An 11,279-nucleotide genomic window follows, 5' to 3' on the forward strand; every position below is an offset into this window, starting at 1 on the left:
GGGTTTTTGCAACTCATGCACAAGGACCCCGAGGTCCCTCTGCACCGTCGCCTGCTGCAGTTTTTCACCCCGTAAGTAATAGTCCTTCCTACCATTCTTCCTACCAAAGTGGACCACCTCACACTTGCCAACATTAAATTCCATTTGCCATTTCCTGGCCCATTCGCCCAGCCTATCTAGATCCTTCTGTAGACTCTCCACACCCTCCGCACAATTTGCCGTTCCCCCAATCTTGGTGTCATCAGCAAATTTCGACACCCTACACTCGGTTCCCTCCTCCAGATCATCTATATAAATGGTAAAAAGCTGAGGCCCCAGCACCGACCCCTGGGGCACTCCACTAGTCACCATCCGCCAATCCGAATAGCACCCATTGACCCCCACTCTCTGCCTCCTATTTGACAACCAATCCTCTATCCACGCTAACACCCTACCTCCAACTCCATGTCCCTCGACCTTCTGCAATAACCTCTTGTGAGGTACTTTGTCAAACGCCTTCTGAAAATCTAGAAAGACCACATCCACCGGCTCTCCTCTATCCACCGCCCTAGACACACCCTCATAGAACTCCAGTAAATTTGTCAGACACGACTTCCCTTTAATGAAACCGTGCTGCGTCTGCTCTATCAAGCAATTCCCTTCAAGATGCCTCGCAATTTCCTCCTTAATGACAGATTCTAACATTTTACCTACCACAGACGTTAAACTAACCGGCCTATAATTCCCCGCCTTTTGCCTGGCACCCTTCTTAAACAACGGCGTAACATTAGCCGTTTTCCAATCATCCGGCACTTCCCCGGAATCCAGCGACGTCTGGAAAATAACCACCAAGGCATCCACTATCACCTCCGCCATTTCTTTCAGAACCCTCGGATGCATTCCATCCGGTCCTGGGGACTTGTCCACAATCAGCCCCTCCAGTCTGTCAAGCACCGCCTCTCTAGTAACAGCACGTCTTTCAGACTGTGGGAGGAAACCGGAGCACCTAACCACCAATCCACCCTAACCTGCACATCTCTGGACACTAAGGGACAATTTAGCACGGCCAATCCACCCTAACCTACACATCTTTGGACACTAAGGGGACAATTTAGCATGGCCAATCCACCCTAACCTGCACATCTCTGGACACTAAGGGACAATTTAGCATGGCCAATCCACCCTAACCTGCACATCTCTGGACACTAAGGGGACAATTTAGCATGGCCAATCCACCCTAACCTACACATCTTTGGACACTAAGGGGCAATTTAGCATGGCCAATCCACCCTAACCTACACATCTTTGGACACTAAGGGGCAATTTAGCATGGCCAATCCACCCTAACCTGCACATCTCTGGACACTAAGGGACAATTTAGCATGGCCAATCCACCCTAACCTACACATCTTTGGGACACTAAGGGACAATTTAGCACGGCCAATCCACCCTAACTTGCACATCTTTGGACACTAAGGGGACAATTTAGCACGGCCAATCCACCCTAACCTACACATCTTTGGACACTAAGGGGACAATTTAGCATGGCCAATCCACCCTAACCTGCACATCTCTGGACACTAAGGGACAATTTAGCATGGCCAATCCACCCTAACCTGCACATCTCTGGACACTAAGGGGACAATTTAGCATGGCCAATCCACCCTAACCTGCACATCTCTGGACACTAAGGGGACAATTTAGCATGGCCAATCCACCCTAACCTACACATCTTTGGACACTAAGGGGCAATTTAGCATGGCCAATCCACCCTAACCTACACATCTTTGGACACTAAGGGGACAATTTAGCATGGCCAATCCAACCTAACCTGCACATCTTTGGACACTAAGGGACAATTTAGCATGGCCAATCCACCCTAACCTACACATCTTTGGACACTAAGGGACAATTTTGGATACAAAATTGGCTTGATAATAAAAGCCAGAAGGTGGTTGTAGAGAGTTGTTTTTCAAACTGGAGGCCTGTGACCAGCGGTGTGCCTCAGGGATCACTGCTGGGCCCACTGTTATTTGTTATTTGTATTAGTGATTTGGATGAGAATATAGGAGGCATGGTTAGTAAGTTTGCAGATGACACGAAGATTGGTGGCACGGTGGACAGTGAAGAAAGTTATCTCCAATTGTAACGGGATCTTGATCAATTGGGCCAGTGGGCTGACCAATGGCAGATGGAGTTTAATTTAGATAAATGCGAGGTGATGCATTTTGGTCGATTGAACCAGGGCAGGACTTACTCAGTTAATGGTAGGGCGTTGGGGAGAGTTACAGAACAAAGAGATCTCGGGGTACAGGTTCATAGCTCCTTGAAAGTGGAGTCACAGGTGGACAGAGTGGTGAAGAAGGCATTCGGCATGCTTGGTTTCATCGGTCAGAACATTGAATACAGGAGTTGGGACGTCTTGTTGAAGTTGTACAAGACATTGGGAGGGCCACACTTGGAATACTGTGTCCAGTTCTGGTCACCCTATTATAGAAAGGATATTATTAAACTAGAAAGAGTGCAGAAAAGATTTACTAGGATGCTCCCGGGACTTGATGGATTGAGTTATAAGGAGAGGCTGGATAGACTGGGACTTTTTCCTCTGGAGCGTAGGAGGCTGAGGGGTGATCTTATAGAGGTCTATAAAATAATGAGGGGCACAGATCAGCGAGATAGTCAATATCTTTTCCCCAAAGGTAGGGGAGTCTAAAACTAGAGGGCAGAGGTTTAAGGTGAGAGGGGAGAGATACAAAAGGATCCAGAGGGGCAATTTTTTTCACCCAGAGGGTGGTGAGTGTCTGGAACGAGCTGCCAGAGGCAGTAGTAGAGGCGGGTACAATTTTGTCTTTTAAAAAACGTTTAGACAGTTACATGGGTACGATGGGTATAGAGGGATATGGGGCCCATCGTAAATGCAGACAGGGCTCATGTTAAAATCCTGTTGACAGGCGCCCATTTCTGGCTAAATGGCCCACTCGATTGGGGGGGTGGGGATGGGGGTGGGGATGGGGGTGGGGATGGGGGTGGGGATGGGGGTGGGTGGGGTGGAGTGGGATGGAGTGGGGTGAGGCGGGGTGGGATGGAGTGGGGTGAGGCGGGGTGGGATGGAGTGGGGTGAGGCGGGGTGGGGTGAGGCGAGGCGGGGCGAGGCGAGGCGGGGCGAGGCGAGGCGGGGCGAGGCGAGGCGGGATGGAGCCTTCCGAATCTCATGCCCACCCACCCACTCACTGGAATACTGTCCTTGCGCGCAACGAGGTTGGAACGCGGGTCCTACGCTTTTCCCACGCGCACTTAGGTCAGCCGCGCTCCCGTATCCCCCCCCCCAACCTCCCCCCACCTCCCCCCCCACCCCCACCCCCACGAAGGAAATCTGTCCCCCGAGCGAGAAAAAGGTCATGTCTCTCCTTACCGGATCGTGGTCCGTCCGGGGCTGGTTAAGTCATCGCGTGCGAACGTTTCTTGACGGAGACGAGAGGGTGTCGACTCCTCCTTTCAGACAGTGAGTTCCAGACTCCGCCATCTCCCAGGGAGATCCGGTGTGAACGCTGCGTTCCCCCCCTCACCCCCCAAAGGAAAAACGCAAAGTGGTCCATCCCTGGTGGAAAGAATCGAAAAAGAAGCGATAGTGAATGGTCAGAGATTTGCGGAGCTCCAAGGTGCAGAAGGATCTGGGCGACCCAGGGCACGGATACTCAGAAGGGCTGGACGCGGGTACAAACACATTGCCCTGAATGTTCACTCACCCCCAAGTGCATATCTGAGCGTTTCTACACTGGGAGGTGGGGGAAGGTGGGCGTGGGGCAAGGTGGGAAAAGTGGGGGGGGGGGGGGGGAAGGTGGGAAAAGTGGGGGGGGAGAAAGATGGGAGAGGTGGGTGGGCGAAGTGGGGTTAGGGGAGGTGGGGGATTCCAATCCTAAAGTCCACTTCGGAAATGAGTTTGAGATCCCGATTCCCTCAATTATTCCACAACGCCTCTGTCATCCCACATCACACACCTTTGTCAAACTTTATTCACGGAAACAGCTCCTTCAAATCCACTTGATCAAACTCCTTCATAATTTTTTGAAACTCAATTAAATCTCCTCTGTCCATCTCTCTCTCTACCGCGCACTCTCCCTCTCAACTTTTCATTCCTCTCTCCTTCTCTCTCTCTCCTCCGCCTTTCCCCTCTGTCTCACTCTCCCTCTGACTCCCGTCTCATTCTCCCCCACGCTCCCCCTCATTCCCTCTCATTCCCTCTCTCAAAACTTGTTCTCTCTTTCTCCTCTTACTCTCTCTCACACGTCACTCTCACTCTTCTCAAATCTAACTCCCTGTCTCTCAAAACGGTCTCACCTCCCTCTCTCACTCCCCACCTCATTCCCTCTCTCCCTTGCTCCATTCCCTCTCTCACTCCCTGCCTCATTCTCTCTCTCACTCCCCGCCTCACTCCCTCTCTCACTCCCCGCCTCACTCCCTCTCTCACTCCCCGCCTCACTCCCTCTCTCACTCCCCGCCTCACTCCCTCTCTCACTCCCCGCCTCACTCCCTCTCTCACTCCCCGCCTCACTCCCTCTCTCACTCCCCGCCTCACTCCCTCTCTCACTCCCCGCCTCACTCCCTCTCTCACTCCCCGCCTCACTCCCTCTCTCACTCCCCGCCTCACTCCCTCTCTCACTCCCCGCCTCACTCCCTCTCTCACTCCCCGCCTCACTCCCTCTCTCACTCCCCGCCTCACTCCCTCTCTCACTCCCCGCCTCACTCCCTCTCTCACTCCCCGCCTCACTCCCTCTCTCACTCCCCGCCTCACTCCCTCTCTCACTCCCCGCCTCACTCCCTCTCTCACTCCCCGCCTCACTCCCTCTCTCACTCCCCGCCTCACTCCCTCTCTCACTCCCCGCCTCACTCCCTCTCTCACTCCCCGCCTCACTCCCTCTCTCACTCCCCGCCTCACTCCCTCTCTCACTCCCCGCCTCACTCCCTCTCTCACTCCCCGCCTCATTCCCTCTCTCACTCCCCGCCTCATTCCCTCTCTCACTCCCCGCCTCATTCCCTCTCTCACTCCCCACCTCACTCCCCCTCTCACTCCCCCCTCACTTCCCACCTCACTCCCCACCTCATTCCCTCTCTCACTCCCCACCTCATTCCCTCTCTCACTCCCCACCTCATTCCCTCTCTCACTCCCCCCTCACTTCCCACCTCACTCCCCCTCTCACTCCCCGCCTCATTCCCTCTCTCACTCCCCCCTCACTTCCCTCTCTCACTCCCCACCTCATTCCCTCTCTCACTCCCCACCTCATTCCCTCTCTCACTCCCCACCTCATTCCCTCTCTCACTCCCCACCTCATTCCCTCTCTCACTCCCCACCTCATTCCCTCTCTCACTCCCCCCTCACTTCCCACCTCACTCCCCCTCTCACTTCCCACCTCACTCCCCCTCTCACTTCCCACCTCACTCCCCACCTCATTCCCTCTCTCACTCCCCACCTCATTCCCTCTCTCACTCCCCACCTCATTCCCTCTCTCACTCCCCCCTCACTTCCCACCTCACTCCCCCTCTCACTCCCCCCTCACTTCCCACCTCACTCCCCACCTCATTCCCTCTCTCACTCCCCACCTCATTCCCTCTCTCACTCCACACCTCACTCCCTCTCTCACTCCCCGCCTCATTCCCACCTCACTCCCCACCTCATTCCCTCTCTCACTCCCCACCTCATTCCCTCTCTCACTCCCCACCTCACTCCCTCTCTCACTCCCCACCTCATTCCCTCTCTCACTCCCCCCTCACTTCCCACCTCATTCTCTCTCACTCCCCCTCACTCCTCCCCACTCATTCCCTCTCCCCCTCAATCCCCACTTCATTCCCTCTCTCATTACCTCTCTCCTCTCCCCATTCCCTCTCTCACGTGCTCTCTCATCCCCTCCCATAAAACTTGTTCACACTTCTCACCTTCTCTCTCTCCTCTTGCAATCTTCTCAAAGTTCTCTCACTTCCTTCTCTCTCCTCTCAGTGACTCCTCGATGCTATAGGACACACCAACGCCTCTACTTTCTCAGAAGACTGAGGAAATTTGGCATGTCCGCTACGGACTCTCCCCAACTTTTACAGATGCCCCATAGAAAGCATTCTTTCTGGGTTGGATCACAGCTCGGTCTGGGCTCCTGCTCTGCCCAAGACCACAAGGAACTACAAAAGGGTGGTGAATGTAGCCCCCAATCCATCACACAAACCAGCCTCCCATCCATTGACTCTGTCTACACTTCCCGCTGCCTCGGGGAAAAGCAGCCGGTATAATTAAGGACACCCCCACACACCCCGGACATTCTCTCTTCCACCTTCTTCCATCAGGGAAAAAGATACAAAAGTCTGAGGTCCCGTATCGGCCGACTCAAGAACAGATTGTGATAGCCCAGTGGCATTATCGCCAGACTGTTGATCCAGAGACTCAGCTAATGACCTGCAGACCCGGGTTCGAATCCCGCCACAGCAGATGGTGGAATTTGAATTCAATAAAAACTATCTGGAATTAAGAATCTACTGATGACCCATTGTCGGAAAAACCCATCTGGTTCACTTTAGGGAAGGAAATCTGCCGTCCTTACCCCGGTCTGGCCTACATGTGACTCCAGAGACACAGCAATGTGGGTGACTCTCAACTGCCCCTCCCAGGGTAACTCGGGATGGGTAATAAAGGTTGGCCCAGCCAGCGACACCATGTCCCACTGATGAATAAGTTACTGTCACATGCGTTAGTATACAGTGAAAAGTATTGTTTCTTGCGCGCCATACAGACAAAGCATACCGTTCACAGAGAAGGAGAGGGTGCAGAATGTAGTGTTACAGTCACAGCGAGGGTGTAGAGAAAGATCAGCTTAATGCGAGGTAGGTCCATTCAAAAGTCTGACAGCAGCAGGGAAGAAGCTGTTCTTGAGTCGGTCGGTACGGGACCTCAGACTTTTGTACCTTTTTCCCAGTGGAAGAGAGAATGTCCGGGGTGTGTGGGGTGGGGGGTCCTTAATTATACCGGCTGCTTTTCCCCGAGGCAGCGGGAAGTGTAGACAGAGTCAATGGATGGGAGGCTGGTTTGTGTGATGGATTGGAGCTACATTCACCACCCTTTTGTAGTTCCTTGCGGTCTTGGGCAGAGCAGGAGCCCAGACCGAGCTGTGATCCAACCAGAACGAATGCTTTCTATGGGGCATCTGTAAAAGTTGGTGAGAGTCCGTAGCGGACATGCCAAATTTCCTCAGTCTTCTGAGAAAGTAGAGGTGTTGGTGGGGCTTTCTTAACAATAGTGTCGGTGTGGGGGGACCAGGACAGGTTGTTGGTGATCTGGACACCTAAAAGCTTGAAGCTCTCGACCCTTCTACTCCATCCCCGTTGATATAGACAGGGACATGTTCTCCTTTACACTTCCTGAAGTCGATGACAATCTCCTTCGTTTTGTTGACGTTGAGGGAGAGATTATTGTCACCGCACCAGATTCTCGATCTCGTTCCTGTTCCCTGTCTCATCATTGTTTGAGATCCGACCCACTACAGTGGGGTCATCAGCAACCTTGAGAATGGAGTTGGAGGGGAATTTGGCCGCACAGTCACAGGTGTACAAGGAGTATAGTGAGGGGGGGGGAGCTGAGAACACAGCCTCGCGGGGCACCGGTGTTGAGAATGATCGTGGAGGAGGTGTTGTTGTCCGTCCTTGTGGTCTGTGAGTTTGGAAGTTCAGGATTCAGTTGCAGAGGGAGGAGCCGAGACCCAGGCCACGGAGTTTGGAGATGAGTCTCGTGGGAATAATGGTGTTGAAGGCTGAGCTGTCGTCTATGATTAAGAGTCAGAGATAAGTCATCTTCTTATCTCGGTGTTCCAGGGTTGAGTGCAGGGACAGGGAGACGGTGTCTGCCGTGGACCTGTCGCGGCGATAGGCAAACTGTAGTGGATCCAGGCAGTCCGGGAGACTGGAATTAATTCGTGCCATGACTAACCTTTCGAAGCACTTCATAATGATGGATATCAGAGCCATCGGCCGATAGTTATTAAGGCGTGCTGCTTGGTTTTGCTTAGGCTGTGGGATGAGAGTCGTCTTCTTGAAGCAGATAGGGACCTCAGATTGTTGTAAAGAGAGGCTGAAGATATCTGTGAATATCCCCACCCGCGGATCCGTGCAAGTCCACAGATCCTTAAAGGTGGCAGCACAGGTGGAGAGGGTGGTGAAGAAGGCATAAGGCAAGCTTGCCTTTATTGGACGGGTATAAAAGTTGGCGTATGGTGTTGCAGTTATATAGAACGTTGGGTAAGCCACATTTGGAATACTGCATCCGTTTCTGGTCGCCACACAAGAAGAAGGACGTGGAGGCTTTGGAGAGAGTGCAGAGTAGGTTTACCAGGATGTTGCCTGGTACGGAGGTCTTAGCTATGACGAGAGATTGAGTAAACTGGGGTTGTTTTCCCTGGAAAGATGGAGATTGAGGGGTGACCTAATAGAGGTTTATAAAATTATGAAGGGTATAGATAGGGTGAACAGTTGGAAGCTTTTTCCCAGGTCAGAAATGACAAACACAAGGGTCACAAGTTCAAGGTGAGGGGGGTAAGGTTCAATACGGATATGCGGGGGATGTATTTTACACAGAGGGAGGTGGGGGCCTGGAACGCACTGCCAAGCAAGGTGATTGAGGCAGACACACTGGGATCATTTAAAACTTATCCAGATAGCCACATGAACAGACTGGGAATGGAGGGAGACAGACAGACGATCTAGTTAGGAACACACGATCGGTGCAGGCTTGGAGGGGCCGAAGGGCCTGTTCCTGTGCCATATTGTTCTTTGATCTTGATCCGTGCGGGATCTGAGTGCACGGCCAGGTACCCCAGCCAGGCCACTCGCTTAGTGAGCCCAGATACGTGCTCATCCAGGGTTTCCAGGATTGGAGGGCACACTCTCGCTGACCTCTTGCTCAAAACGGGCGTAGAATGCACTGAGCTCATCAGGGAGGGGTGCATTGGCGCCGGCGGTTTTGCATGCCTTCACTTTGTAGATCTTGGCTTGGTCTGGTATTGCCTTTTGGCATCTTTGATGGATCACCTTAGATCGTATCTGGACACCTCAGACCTGGACTTCAGCAAGCAGTGGATATCCCTGTTGGCCCATCATTCCCGGCTGGGGAAACACACGGATTCGCTTCTTTGTCACACAACCTTCTACACGCTCACTGATGAAGACTGTGTGCCAAAGTGAACTCGCCTCTCCGCTCACCTGATGAAGGGGCGGCGCTCCGAAAGCTCGTGATTCCAAACAAACCTATTGGACTTTAACCTGGTGTTGTGAGACATTATAGAACAGATGGGTGAACAATGGGCCGAAGGGCCTCCTTCTTTGTGCGACATGGTGGCAGCAAGGAGGCGGGGCCAACCCACCAGGCACCGCCTCCCCCTCCCCAAGCTGTCATTGGCTGGAGGACCAGTTCCCCCAACAGGAGTGGAGGGGACCTCCCGGGCTCCCTATTGGTGGGAACCCACGCCAATCATGCCAACGGTTTCCCCTCCCCGCACTGCCATTGGCTGCAGCACCATTCAACAGGGGGCCTCGCAGGATTTCTATTGGTGGGGGCCCACATCAATCAGGCCACTGGTCCCGCCTCCCTCGGATGCCAACGGCCGCAGCAAGAAGTCTCACAACTCCAGGTTAAAGTCCAACGGGTTTATTTTTGGTAGCAAGCGCCACTAGCTTTCGGGGCTCTGGCCCTTCGTCAGGTGAGTGGAACATCCGGATCACAAACAGGGCATATAAAGACACACAGTCAGTTTACTGATTAGAATGCGAGTCTTCACAGCTATTCAAGTCTTAAAAGGCGCAGACAATGTGAAAGGAGAGGGGGGTTAAGTTTTTACAGGTACAGACAATGTGAGAGGCGAGGGGGTAAAGCACAGGTTAAAGAGATATGTATTGTCTCCAGACAGGGAAAGTTAGTGAGGTTTTGCAAGCCCAGGCAAGTCGTGGGGGTTACAGATAGTGTAACATGAACCCAAGGTCTCGGGTGAGGCCATCCCCATGTGTGCGGAACTGGGCTATCAGTCTCTGCTGGGCGACTCTGTCGTGAAGGCCGCCTCGGAGAACGCTTACCCCCCAAGATCAGAGGCCGAATGCCCGTGAAGTGTCCCCCAACAGGGAGCTGAGCTGCCATTGGTTGGAGGACCCACTCGTGCCAAGGTCCTCCAGCGTCTCCTATTGGCGGTAACCCACGTCAATCAGCTCAAAAGCCGGCTCCCTCTGGCTCTGATTGGTTGGAGGACCCCTCCGTCAAGCCTCCACTTCCTCCTATTGGTGGGTAGTCACGTCAGTCACAGCCCCGCGCCCGCCCCCTCTTCACCCATTGGTTCCCACTGGTGCTCCTATTGGTGGGGACACACGTCAATCAACACAAAAGCCGGCTCCCTCTGTCTCTGATTGGTTGGAGGATCCCTCCGTCAAGCCTCCAGTTCCTCCTATTGGTCAGTTATCACGTCAGTCACAGCGCCGCGCCCGCCCCCTCACCACCCAGACGGGTCCGGCCAGCGCTCCTATTGGTGGGGCCACACGTCAATCAGCTCAAAAGCCGGCTCCGATTGGTTGGACGACCCCTCCGGCAAGCCTCCAGTTCCTCCTATTATTGGTGGGCAATCACGTCAGTCAGAAAGCCGCGCCCGCCCCCTCTTCGCCCATTGGTCGGACCGGTCTGGCGGGCGCTCCTATTGGTGGGGACGCACGTCAATCAGGGTGTTGACCCTCGCCCCCCCCCCGTGTGGAGTGGCCGCCTCTCCAACGGTCAGACCCTCAGGTTTCGGATTTATATACTGTATAGATTTAAATCTATCATTCTTTATTTCTCGACGTTTAACCGCCCGCTTTCGCTTACCCACCCTATCTCCGGTCACTCCCTCCCCCCGGTACCTCGATAGCGGCTCCTTAATAATTTCGCCGTTATCTTCAACGGGCGGCGGTTGGAAGCGCGCGCATGCGTTGGGCATCGCCGTTTGGAGAGAATGGCGAGGCGCCTGCGCAGTGAGCGGAAGGGGGCGGGGCGGGGAGACGAACCACGCATGTGCGGCGAGGTGAGCGCCTGCGTGATGAAGCGAGCGCGCGCAAAATGGGCGCCTGCGTGGTTGAAACGAGCCCGGGCAATGTGGGCGCCTGCGCAGTGAGCGGGCGCGGGAGGAGGAGGAGGAGGAGGAGGCGGCAGAAGCGCCTGCGCAGTGAGGCGGGTGGAAGCAGGCACGTGGTGAGGCGGAGGTGGGGTTCGGCGCCTGCGCAGTAGCGCCCGCCTCTTGAACTGCATGGGGCGGTTT

The 11,279-nt window shown here is 54.1% G+C and overlaps 1 long non-coding RNA gene across 1 annotated transcript in view; it reads right to left on the minus strand.

Moving 5' to 3' along the window:
- The window catches only part of LOC145339335 (uncharacterized), a 26,294-nt gene extending 15,330 nt beyond the window's left edge, over positions 1 to 10,964 (minus strand). Inside the window, exons 1-2 of the long non-coding RNA XR_013886022.1 lie at positions 10,885 to 10,964; positions 3,392 to 3,577 (exon numbers count right to left, since the gene is read on the minus strand). This is a non-coding gene — a long non-coding RNA (uncharacterized LOC145339335). The remainder of the gene's footprint in view (positions 1 to 3,391; positions 3,578 to 10,884) is intronic.
- Positions 10,965 to 11,279: the final 315 nt, after the last annotated feature.

Source organism: Carcharhinus amblyrhynchos, unplaced genomic scaffold (assembly GCF_965287045.1).
Source record: "Carcharhinus amblyrhynchos unplaced genomic scaffold, sCarAmb.v2.hapA scaffold_406, whole genome shotgun sequence".
In the NCBI taxonomy this organism is placed as follows: domain Eukaryota; kingdom Metazoa; phylum Chordata; class Chondrichthyes; order Carcharhiniformes; family Carcharhinidae; genus Carcharhinus; species Carcharhinus amblyrhynchos.